An 11,002-nucleotide genomic window follows, 5' to 3' on the forward strand; every position below is an offset into this window, starting at 1 on the left:
GTTGAACAAGTGGGTTTATTGCTCATTGCAAAGAATGAGACTGCACACAACAGGAACCACGGGGGTATCTCAGTCAGAGAGAATTAGGAAGGATTTAGTATAGGATGTGGTGTTTTCAGGGAGGGTTTAAGGAAGTAGAGCTTTGCTCCAATCATGCTGTCAGGAAACAGGGACAATTCTATAGTTGAGTGTCTTAATAAATCTTATCTCTGAGGCTGGAAGAATGCATTGAGGCTAAAGGTGTGATCAGTAAAGAGGCAATAGTCCCTTATAGTAGCCAGGATGAGAGGATGTCCAGGCATTTTTATGGTTTGAACAATGGTCTTGATTTTGTCTGTGTTAAGACATGATTATGAATGGTCTTAGTTTGTCTTGATCCTTCATGGTTACGGAGTACCCTTACCTGCTGTTGGTGTTCTATGAAATGGTTTATGTTGAACAGGAGGACACCAAGGCCTACCTGTGGGAGCCAGGCCATGGACCCACCGGTACTGGTCCGAGGCCTGTTAGGAATGGGGCCACAGAGCAGGAGGTAAATGGAAGGCGAGTGAGCATTACTGCCTGAGCTCGGCCTCCTGTCAGATCAGCAGTGGCATTAAATTCTCATAGGAGCCTAAACTGCTATTGTGAACTGGGTATGTGAGGGATCTAGGTTGGGAGCTCCTTATCAGAATCTAATGCCTGATGATCTGACATGGAACAGTTTTATCCCGAAACCATCTCACACACATGTCAGTGGAAAAATTGTCTTCCATAGAACCAGTCCCTGGTGCCAAAAAGGTTGGGCACCACTGCTTTCAGTGGGAGAAAATCCTCCTGGTGAAGTTGTTTTAGCCTTGACAAAGACTCTCTCCTTGATCGGACTTTAGTTAAGCTCCTCTGAATCCTGAAAATCTTGGTGTGCTTTTTCTGTAGAATCCCTTTTGACTAGGGCTTGACCTTGGTCCCTGTTCTTGTTTGGCCTGCATAGTCCAGTCACAGCAAGAATCATGCTAATTCTGTTCAGAGAGAATCCCCCACACTTGATATCTGATCCCCCTTAATATCAGATCAAATTGCTCAGCTCCTACCCTCAATATCCAATCACCCTGGCCTGCCTTCAACCAGAATCCTGACATGTTCGTGTAGCAAGAACCCCTGCCCTCCACCCCTGATGTCTCCCTAAGGAATTCTCCATATGCTGACCTTTCATAGTGCTCACTTCTGTTCTTCTTATGTCTTTTTTTTGCCTCTTTTGGACTAATTATTTTTAAGATTATTATTTCATTTTCCCCTCTATTAAATATTTTTTTAAAATAAAGATATCCCTCTGCTATTCTTTTGTAAGTTATCCTAGAGATTAAAACAATCACTTTTGATTTATTCCAGTTTAATATAAATGAGTTCTTTACGTTTCTCAAAGGACTTTAACTCCATGTATCTCCTTCTTTTTTGTTATTTTTTGTCATGCTGTTTAATCCTATACATATTTAAATCTCCATATTATTACTGTTTTGTACAATTAATATTCATTTAGATTTAAATACATTTACATTGCTCATTATTTCTATATGTATTCTGTGTTGCATGCAGTCTTCTGTCTGACCCATTGGAGGAAACCATTGCTGCGTGTTGGATCCATTGTTGGTGTCCTCCTTCCCTTTGGTATCTTGGCCTTTCAAGGACACTTCTGCAGCTTCAGATCCCAATTTGTCCTCCCAGTCCTGTAAAATTGTTTGAAGCTCTGCTGGCTTCTCTGCCTCTTAGCATCTGCCCCCCGCCCAGTTTCTTAGTCCCTAGCCCAGTACCAAGAATTGACCAAGAATTGCCCCGAAGGTGCAATCAGACCAAGAATTGCCCCACAGGTGAAACTGGAATGTGGAGAGCTGGGCTCACCTCTGGAGGCTTCCTGTCTTTTGTGGATCTGGTGCCCAAATTGTGTCTGGTTGTCTTGGTGGTTCCTCTATGCCTTTAAACAGTTTTTTTTTTTTTTTTTTCTGAGACACAGTCTCACTCTGTCACCCAAGCTGGAGTGTAGTGGTGCAATCTTAGTTCACTGTAACCTCTGCCTCCCAGGTTGAAGCTATTCTCCTGCCTCAGCCTCCCAAGTAGTTGGGATTATAGGCGTGTGCCACCACGCCCAGCTAATTTTTATATTTTTAGTAAGATGGCATTTCACTATGTTGGCCAGGCTGGTCTCGAACCCCTGACCTCAGGTGATCCACCCACCTTGGCCTCCCAAAGTGCTGGGATTACAGGCATGAGCCACCATGCCTGGCCTAAATGATTTTTAAAAATATGATTCATCTGTTCTTTAGGTTTTTCTTTAGTTTTCTTTAAACTACTCTATCATAGCCAGAACAAAAAGTCCTGTAATTACATTTTTTGTACATATATTCTCTGGCATGTGAGAAGCCTTTGATTGTTTAAGAAACCAATTAGCATGTGTTGCTTAAGGAGTCTATGGAGAGAAGTAACAGGGAGATTGCCTTTTCCCAGTTAACCCACTGCCAACTCCAGGCCCTCTTTCTCCTGAGTCCCCTTATAGTATGGAGAGAGCATCTCCCTCATCTCTCACGTCTGCTGTGGCTCCAGAGTTTCACGAATCATGCAGGGTGACTGCCTGAGTGTGCTGTTTCTGAACCTGCGAGGGCCCTCTAGCCTTAAAATATCTTCATATCCTCCCCACCCCAGCTGGCCACAGATGCCAGCAATCCCTTCGAGAAAGAACAGTCTCTGCACTATAAGAGGACTCAGGAGAAAGAGGGCCTGGGGTTGGCAATGAGTTCACCGGAACAAGGCAACCTCCGCATTACTTCCTTAGCAGAGCTTTAAACTTTCCAGAACTCTGAGAGCCCAGGGCAACACACAGGCTTTGCTGAATGACAGATAGGAGATTCTTCTGTAAGAGCAGGAATGGGAAGCGGGGAGGCGCGTTATGACAGAGGAAAAGAGGCAGAAAAGAGAAAAACAGTCTGCCAACATTATGATCATGCCTCAGCAGTGTCCTGGGGGCAGAGGCAGGTGATCTTTCCATTGTCACAATAACCAGGGGGACCAGGTGGCTTTGACGCCCTGTGTCTCCTATGTGGCTCCACAGTCCCACCGTCAATAGGAAACTGAGAAGGTGTTGCCAATGCATTCTCTGATTATCTTTATTCCTCTGCCACTGCCCCCGCAAGCTGCAGGAGTGAACCCCGTTTCATCCTCCTCTGATCTTTGGGGTTTTCTCTTACTAATCATTTGTCAGGAGCACAGCCCTTTTGACAAATCGACTGTTGCTGAAGCGTGGTGTGCTTTTCGTGTACTGTAAATTCTTCCCTCGTCTGTTGCGTGTGTATGGTGTTCTATAAATACATTAATTGGTACCACTTTTAATTTAACTGTCAGTGCTGTCTCTTTTCTTGACAAGCGTATATTAAACTCTCTTATGATGGAACCAAATAAAACCACCCAGTTACAGGGGCCTATTTTGGCTAAAGTGGAATGTAACAGGAAGAAAAGTTGTAGTTATGGTGGGGAAAGACTCATCAGTGATAGTTTGTGTAAAAAATTTAGAGTAAAATTTCCTTCTTAGATGTGGGGGGAAAATCCTCCAGGAAACTACTGAAATAAGGAAGGTAAGGTGGAATTATCAGAACAGCTGCAATTTAGGAAATGGGCTGAAACCAATTTCAACTTCATTTTAGCATTCATCAAGTCATACTTATTTTAGATGACTTTGGTTTTGGAGGAGTTTCAGAAACCATATTCCTTATATGTTCCTTTCTGCCTTGAAAGGCTGCAGCCAATTCACAACAATGGAAACCCAACTGGTACAAATGTTCATTTCAAATGTCTTTTACACTAGATAGAAATTGGAATGAACTAGTCGTACAATAGAGTATATTTTTACTAACTCCCATCTAGATGGCATTTAAGGATATAGTAGCAAATAATCTTAAATGTCTGCTACTCTGTGTTCTAAAGTTTATAAAACCAATGTTTTGAGATTTGGCAATTGACTAAAATTTAGGGTATAATGAGGCCCTTTATTTCTAGATAAATTTAGGTTGATTTCATCCAAGCCCAGTAGACTGGCGTATCAGTCAAGATTCTGCCAGAGAAACAGAATCAGTGATTGTGGGGTCTGGCAAGTCTGACGTCCCTAGAGCAGGCCGTCAGGAAGAGCCATCTGGAGTCTGTCAGGCCAGAGCTGATGCTGCTGTCTACAGGCGGAATTTTCCTTCCTCTGGGAAACCTCAGTTTTGCTCTGAAGGCCTTCAACAGATTGGATGAGGCTCAACCAGATTATTGAGGATAATCTCCTTTCTTTAACATCAACTGACTGTAGATGCTAACCACATCCACAAAATACCTTGGCAGCAACACCTAGGCTAGTGTTTGATCAAGTACTGGATACTGTAGCCTTGCCATGTTGACCTATAAGACTAACCATTACCGCTGGTGGTGAAAACTCCTCCTCGGTTTGAACAGAATTATCTGAAAGTGTTGCTCGGTGTATCCACTACAAATGGCATCAGTCCTGAAGGCCTGGACTGCATGGTCTGGCCTCCAACTCCTAAATGGAGTCCTTCTTGTGGAGTGAGAGAAGCCCAGGTCAGGCTGTCCTTGTTCTCTTTGTTCCTAATACTTTGACAGGGGCATGAGCTCAGGGTGCTAGACTCTAGCGCACAACTTTCCTATTTTTCATGAAGGCTGCACAGAATGAACATCTGCATCAACCAACCACTTCATTCTTTGTCTCTGCTCTGGAGAATGTCATGTGGGGAATGGCCTTTAAGAATTTGCAGTCTGTGTTCAGTTCTAAAGAATGCTTATTTTAAAAATATATCAAAATGAATACAATTTCTGTAAGTATGGATTCTTTACTTACAAGTATGTTTCCTTATAGAACAAAGAGAATGTGAAAAAAGAATATGGTCATAAAACTGTAAAATGTGCATTTGGCCAACGAATATTTAATTTATTTATTATTAATTATTTTAGAGAGGGGGGGGTCTCACACTGTCACCCAGGCTGGAGTGCAGTGGCATGATGATAACTCACTGCAACCTCAAACTCCTGGGCTAAAGTGATCCTCTTGCCTTAGCCTCCCAAGTAGCTAGCACTGCAGGTGTGTGCCACCACTCCCAGCTAATTTGTTGTTGTTGTTTTGTAGAGATGGTGGTCTTACTATGTTTCCTAGGCTGGTCTTGAACTCTTGGCCTCAAACTATCCTCCCACCCTGGCTTCCCAAAGTGCCGGAATCACAGGTATGAGCCACCGTGTCTGGCCCTGATATTTATTTTATAGAAAGTTCCATTTTTTATAGCTGGAACAATTTTAAATATGACTCAATGTAACTTCTTTAGTTTGTTTAGTTATTTTATAAGTATACATTAGAATGTACAAAATGAATGCATGAGAATAAGTGTAATACACAGTCAATAAGGAAGAAAATAGATTTGAATTTAAGCTTAGATACTATTCCTTGGTCACTTTTGACTCAGCAAAAGTGAAATATGAAGGAAAAACATTTTTATTTAATTTGTTTGTTAAATATAGTTGGTATTAGAGAAATTCTTCTTCTTCTTCCACCAAAAGCCACTTTGAACTTCTCTTCTGGTGTGTAAGCTCCATTTTATCAAATGTAACTTTAAAATACAAGTTCTGTTGTTATGAATACATTCAGCACCCATTAAGATGCTGATATTCCCTATGATAGATATGCCTTGTAAAACACTTGGCTTGTTTTTATGTCTCCCAACTCTATCATTGTACATGAAGAGGAAAGGGAAAAGGAAAGTTGAAATATTTTGATCTTTATTTTCACAATAAAATTATCTTGGGTTCTAAGAAGCATAAAGCAACTTTGCAATATTACTGCCTGAATAAAAAGCAACATTGTCCACATTTTGTGCAAATGGGAAGTGAGTCCACGTATTCACAGTACATATCCAGTGAGCTGACCAGAGCAGGACCCATAAGGAATTTGCCTGGGAGCAGTGAGGGCGTCATGCTGGCCGACCACAGCAACCTTTAAACCTGTGGTGGTAAAACTCAGGGTTTGGGATCTGCTGCATGGAAAGGAAAAATTTTAAACTAGCCTCTTTCATCTTGATTGAGGGTGGAAACATAAACGGGAGTGTTTGTGCTCGAACCTCTTGAAACCAGTTTCTTGGAAAGTAATAGTTAAGTGTTTTCTTAAAACATCATTTGCAATTGAAAATGCAAACCGTAGGGCTCATTAGTTTGTCCATGGGTGGTCTTCAGAGGCTGGACCAAGGCTGGGTGTTTGGGTGTTGGCCTGTGTGAGCTGACTGAGGTATGGGAAGGCCTAGACACATTGTTTTTGGGGAAACTTAAAAATAAGTAAGTCCCATGATTTGTCTGCTTTCACCTCCGTTCAACCCTAGAACATTTGGCTCTGGTGTTAGTCTGTTTTGCATTGTTATACAGGAATATCTGAGGCTTGGTAATTTATAAAGAAAAGAGTTTTATTTTGGTTCACGGTTCAGAGGCTTTATAAGAAACCTAATGCTGGCATCTACTTCTGGTGAGGGCCTTAGGAAGCTTACAATCATGGTAGAAGGTGAAGGGGGAGCAGGCGTGTCACATGATGAGAGAGCAAGAGAGATGCCAGGCTCTTTTAAACAACCAGCTCTTGCATGAACTAACAGAGTGAGAAATCACTTATTACCATGGGGAGGGCACCAAGCCATTTATGAGAGATCCACCCTCCTGACCCAAACACCTCCCACCAGGCTCCATCTCCAACTTTGGGATTCACATTTCAATATGAGATTTGGAAGGGACAAACATCCAAACCCTATTAGCTACACAGTGTCCCAGTGAGGCCACACTGCACAGATTCACAAGCTAGAGAAGCCCCTGTTCAGCAAAGATGGGCTCACTCTCACCTCTGAACACTATACAATTAGCATTTTGCTGACACGCCCAGCCAATGTGAGCAGCTCTTTATTTATGGGTGAAAAACTGCCAATCACTGGCGATTAGGTGGAGAAGTCTCATTTCTATTGTCAACCTCATTTCTTCTTCTTCTTTTTTTTTTTTTTTTTGAGACAGAGTCTGACTGTCGCCCAGGCTGGAGTGCAGTGGCACGATCTCGGCTCACTGCAAACTCCGCCTCCCGAGTTAAAGCAATTCTCTTGCCTCAACCTCCCGAGTAGCTGGGGTTACAGTCATATACCACCACACCTGGCTAATTTTTGTATTTTAGTAGAGACAGAATTTCACCATGTTGCCCAGGCTGGTCTCGAACTCCTGATCTCATGATCCTCCCGCCTCGGCCTCCCAAAGTGCTGGGATTATAGGCGTAAACCACTGTGCCCAGCCCTCATTTCTATTATCAAATTAGAATCAACCTTTTTGGTTATGAAAGATTCATTTCACATTGTGATTTAGAACACAACCGCAGTTGTGTGTGTGCACACATGCTTGCACATCAAACTTAAAGTTTCACAGACCAGCTCTCTCCTGCTTACCTGTGATTTGCTCTGGTATTTCTTATCCTATCCTATTCAATCCATCCCATCCTACCCTATCCTATGCATCTTCTCCTATCCAATCCATCTTCTCCTTCTCTCCTCTCCTCTTCTCCCCTTCCCTCTCCTCCCCTCCCTCTCCTCCCCTCCCCTCCTTATTCTATCCTATCCCATCTTACATCATCCCATCCCATCCCACCCTATCCTATTCTATCTGTATCCCAAGTGCTAGTCATGACTCACTACATTTATATTACGACACTTTAATATCTGATGGATCTACTTCCAGCAAATAAAACCAGCAATGGTGCAACTTCATGAGCACTGGCAGAAAAAGGCACTCTTCTGTATGAAACAATCTGCCGCCCACAGATATACTGATTTCTGACAATGTGCGCAGCCCTTTTCCTCCCAAGTGAGAAGGATAAAGAGAAGAGGTAAAGTACACTCCTTCTGTATGATACATATATACACAGGTGTGTGTGTGTGTGTGTGTGTGTCTGTATACTTACCATAAATAGTCCCCAAACTTGACTTTCCTTTCCCTGAAGTGGGATAGGAAAGAAGAAATCAATTATCAGTTGAATCTGCATAGTGCATGGATTGGTGCTGGGGATAGAAACTCTTTTTTCAATTCTCACATTTCATCAAAGCTAGTAGTAAACAGAAGTTACTATCAGAGAAGACCTTGAGTAAACTAATTGGTGATCTGAATTAATGTCTTGATATGGCATTAATTTTCCTTCCCTGTCAATTCTGGGAGACATTCTAAAAGCCCTTAGAATGGAAATTAATTGCCTAGCTTTTCCTGTGATGTTAATAGTACTCCCTTGGGCCTTCAAAAGCAACTTTCAAAGGAGAATGTGATTTGTTGCATAGTTCTGTTTATTTTTGTTTTTCCAGAGTTTGGACTTCTTTATTAAAGGCTGTCAACCTAAGGCTTTGACCACAAAGATTTAGCACCATGTTTTTAAGAAAAAGAAAATCAAAATTGGGGTTAATGAAAATTAAAAATCTTTGAGACTCCTTGTAGGTCTCTTGTACAGACACTTGTTTTGCAACTGTCTCTTGCCTGGGTGCGCCAGGTCTTTGCGGACCAGCTCGACCAGAGGAAAAACAAAATAAACATTACCAATGGTGGCTGTCATAACTGGCAACCTCTTTTTTCTTTTTCCTACCAGACAAACCTCTTTTTTTTTCCTCCATTAAAATTTTGTCTGGGTTTGACATTTGAATCACCCTAGAATGTGGAATACTGTTTTTGTTGCAGCTACTGGATAAGTGTCTCCTACCTACCTTGTCTGGAAAAAGCCCCAGATATCCCCTTCTCATGTGCCCTTGGCCTGGAGGCACTGCCCTTCCTGGCTTCCCTAGCTCAGGCTTTGGAGCCCACACAGTCACCAGCATGAAATTCAATCCCTATTCTCCGGCACCTGAATAGATAGGAGTTCAGCACATGCTCCAAATAGCCCGCCCGGGGACCTGGGAAAGGTGAACTGTTAACCTGCAGTGGGCCTGCCTAGCCTTCAAAGGTCAGATGACATGAAATGCTCCTCAGTGTTTGAAGATATTAGTCACACAGTAAACAAAAATACAGAGATTCTGGGAGGAGGCAGTGGTTGAAGTATTAGAAGCAGACATGTCAGAACAGGAGTATCCTGTCATCCTTGCTTTGCCTCATAAACAGGCGGGTACAGAGGCTGGGACATAATTCCTAAGCTGCTCCTATGACTTTGTATCTCAAAATACTCAACATCGATTTCTGGGTTTCCCAAAAGTTGGCTCCAACACTTATCTCCCCTTTTCTATAGATCCAGTCTCTTCAAATACTGGCTCTTCGTACCGTGCAAGCATGTGATAAACCTCTCCCATTTTGGAAGAAGGCCAAGGAGGGGTGGCTTGGGCGAGAAGGGTGTCCAGAATGGTGCCCGGGAGAATCTCTGTGGGAGATATTTGACTGTTACTTCATATTAACTTGAGTGGAAACTAAAACGGCCCTCTCCTCTTCTCCCCTCTCCTCAGGCCTTTCCAGCAGGCGCGATGGCGGAAGCCCCGTAACGGTGGCCATGGCGGCGGCGGAAGTCTCATCAAGCCCGGCGGCCTTGTCTCTGGGCTGGGCCTTCTCGAGCTACTGGCCCTTCTAGCCCCAGTTGTGGGGTCTCAGCCTGAGCTGGCGACTGACCGGCTTCTCCGGCAGGAAGGGCTGAGGCTGCAAGCTCCCGCAAGAGGCACTGCCCAAACTCCTGGCCAGACTGACACGGCCCACACCCAGCTGGGACGAGGCTGCCCAGGAAGCACCCCTGCCAGGAAGCACCCCTGCCAATGCCCTTCCAGCCCTGGGCATTGGGATAGACTCTTGCATCATCTCACTGAGGCATGGAGGCCTGTCACTGGTGCAGACCACGGACTTCTTTTACCCCTTGGTGGAGGATCCCTACATGAAGGGGTTCATAGCTTGTGCCAATGTGCTGAGTGACCTCCAGGACGTGCTGAGTGTGACAACGTGTTGACGTTACTCAGCCTTAGCCAGAGTATGAGTGAGGAGGAATGCGAAAAGATAATGCCACTCATGATCAAAGGCTTTCGGGACGCTACTGAGGAGGGAGGAACTGCAGTGACAGGTGGACAAACGGTGGTCAACTCTTGGCTTATCATCGGTGGAGTTGCCACTGTGGTGTGTCGGCCAAGTGCATTCATTATGCCTGATAATGCCGCTATTGGGGATGTGCTGGTGTTAACCAAACCCTTAGGAACCCAAGGTGCTGTCAATGCCCACCAATGGCTGGAGGATACTGAAAGATGGAATCAGGTGAAGATGGTGGCCTTCGGAGAAGAAGTAGATCTGGCCTATTAGAAAGCCATGCTCAATGTGGCTACCATCAACAGAACTGCTGCTGGATTAATGCACAAATTTAATGCCCATGTGGCCACAGATATCACAGGCTTTGGCATTCTAGGACACTCTCAGAACCTCGTGAAGCAACAAAGAAATGATGTGCCCTTTGTCATTTGCAATCTGCCAGTCATTGCCAAGATGGCTGCCATCAGCAAGGCCAGGGGGCAGTTTGGGCTTCTTCAAGGAACCTCAGCTGAAACCTCAGGAGATTACTGATTTGTCTTCCAAGAGAACAGGTGGCTCACTTTTTTTCTGAAATCAGATCTTCCAAGTACAGAGAGGGTCACCAAGCATGGATTGTTGGCATTGTGGAAAAGGGAAATCGGACAGCCTGGATCATTGACAAGCCTCGAGTTATGAGGTCCTTCCTCGTGGGGCCACTGCCCCTGCTCTTGCTCCTGCACATTCCAATGTGTCCTCAGAGCCTAGCTCATGAAATGAAATGGCACAAGTTGTTTAGAGCTTAGGGCCTTTGTAAACAATCATGGAGAATTCTCAAGAGTTGATTTAAGAAATTCCCAAAGAAGACTACCTGCATAGTGGTTGCAGCTGCCCTTTCTAGGTGATCTGAATTAGCCCATCAAAAGCTGCCTGTATGTGCATCCCAAGGTCAGAAGTAACATTTTGAACTTTGTGGGGA

The 11,002-nt window shown here is 43.9% G+C and overlaps 1 pseudogene; it reads left to right on the forward strand.

Moving 5' to 3' along the window:
- The first annotated feature begins 382 nt into the window (after window positions 1-382).
- Window positions 383-10,798, forward strand: LOC100972283 (selenide, water dikinase 2-like; annotated as a pseudogene).
- Window positions 10,799-11,002: the final 204 nt, after the last annotated feature.

Source organism: Pan paniscus, chromosome 4, assembly GCF_029289425.2.
Source record: "Pan paniscus chromosome 4, NHGRI_mPanPan1-v2.0_pri, whole genome shotgun sequence".
NCBI classification, from domain to species: Eukaryota; Metazoa; Chordata; class Mammalia; order Primates; family Hominidae; genus Pan; species Pan paniscus.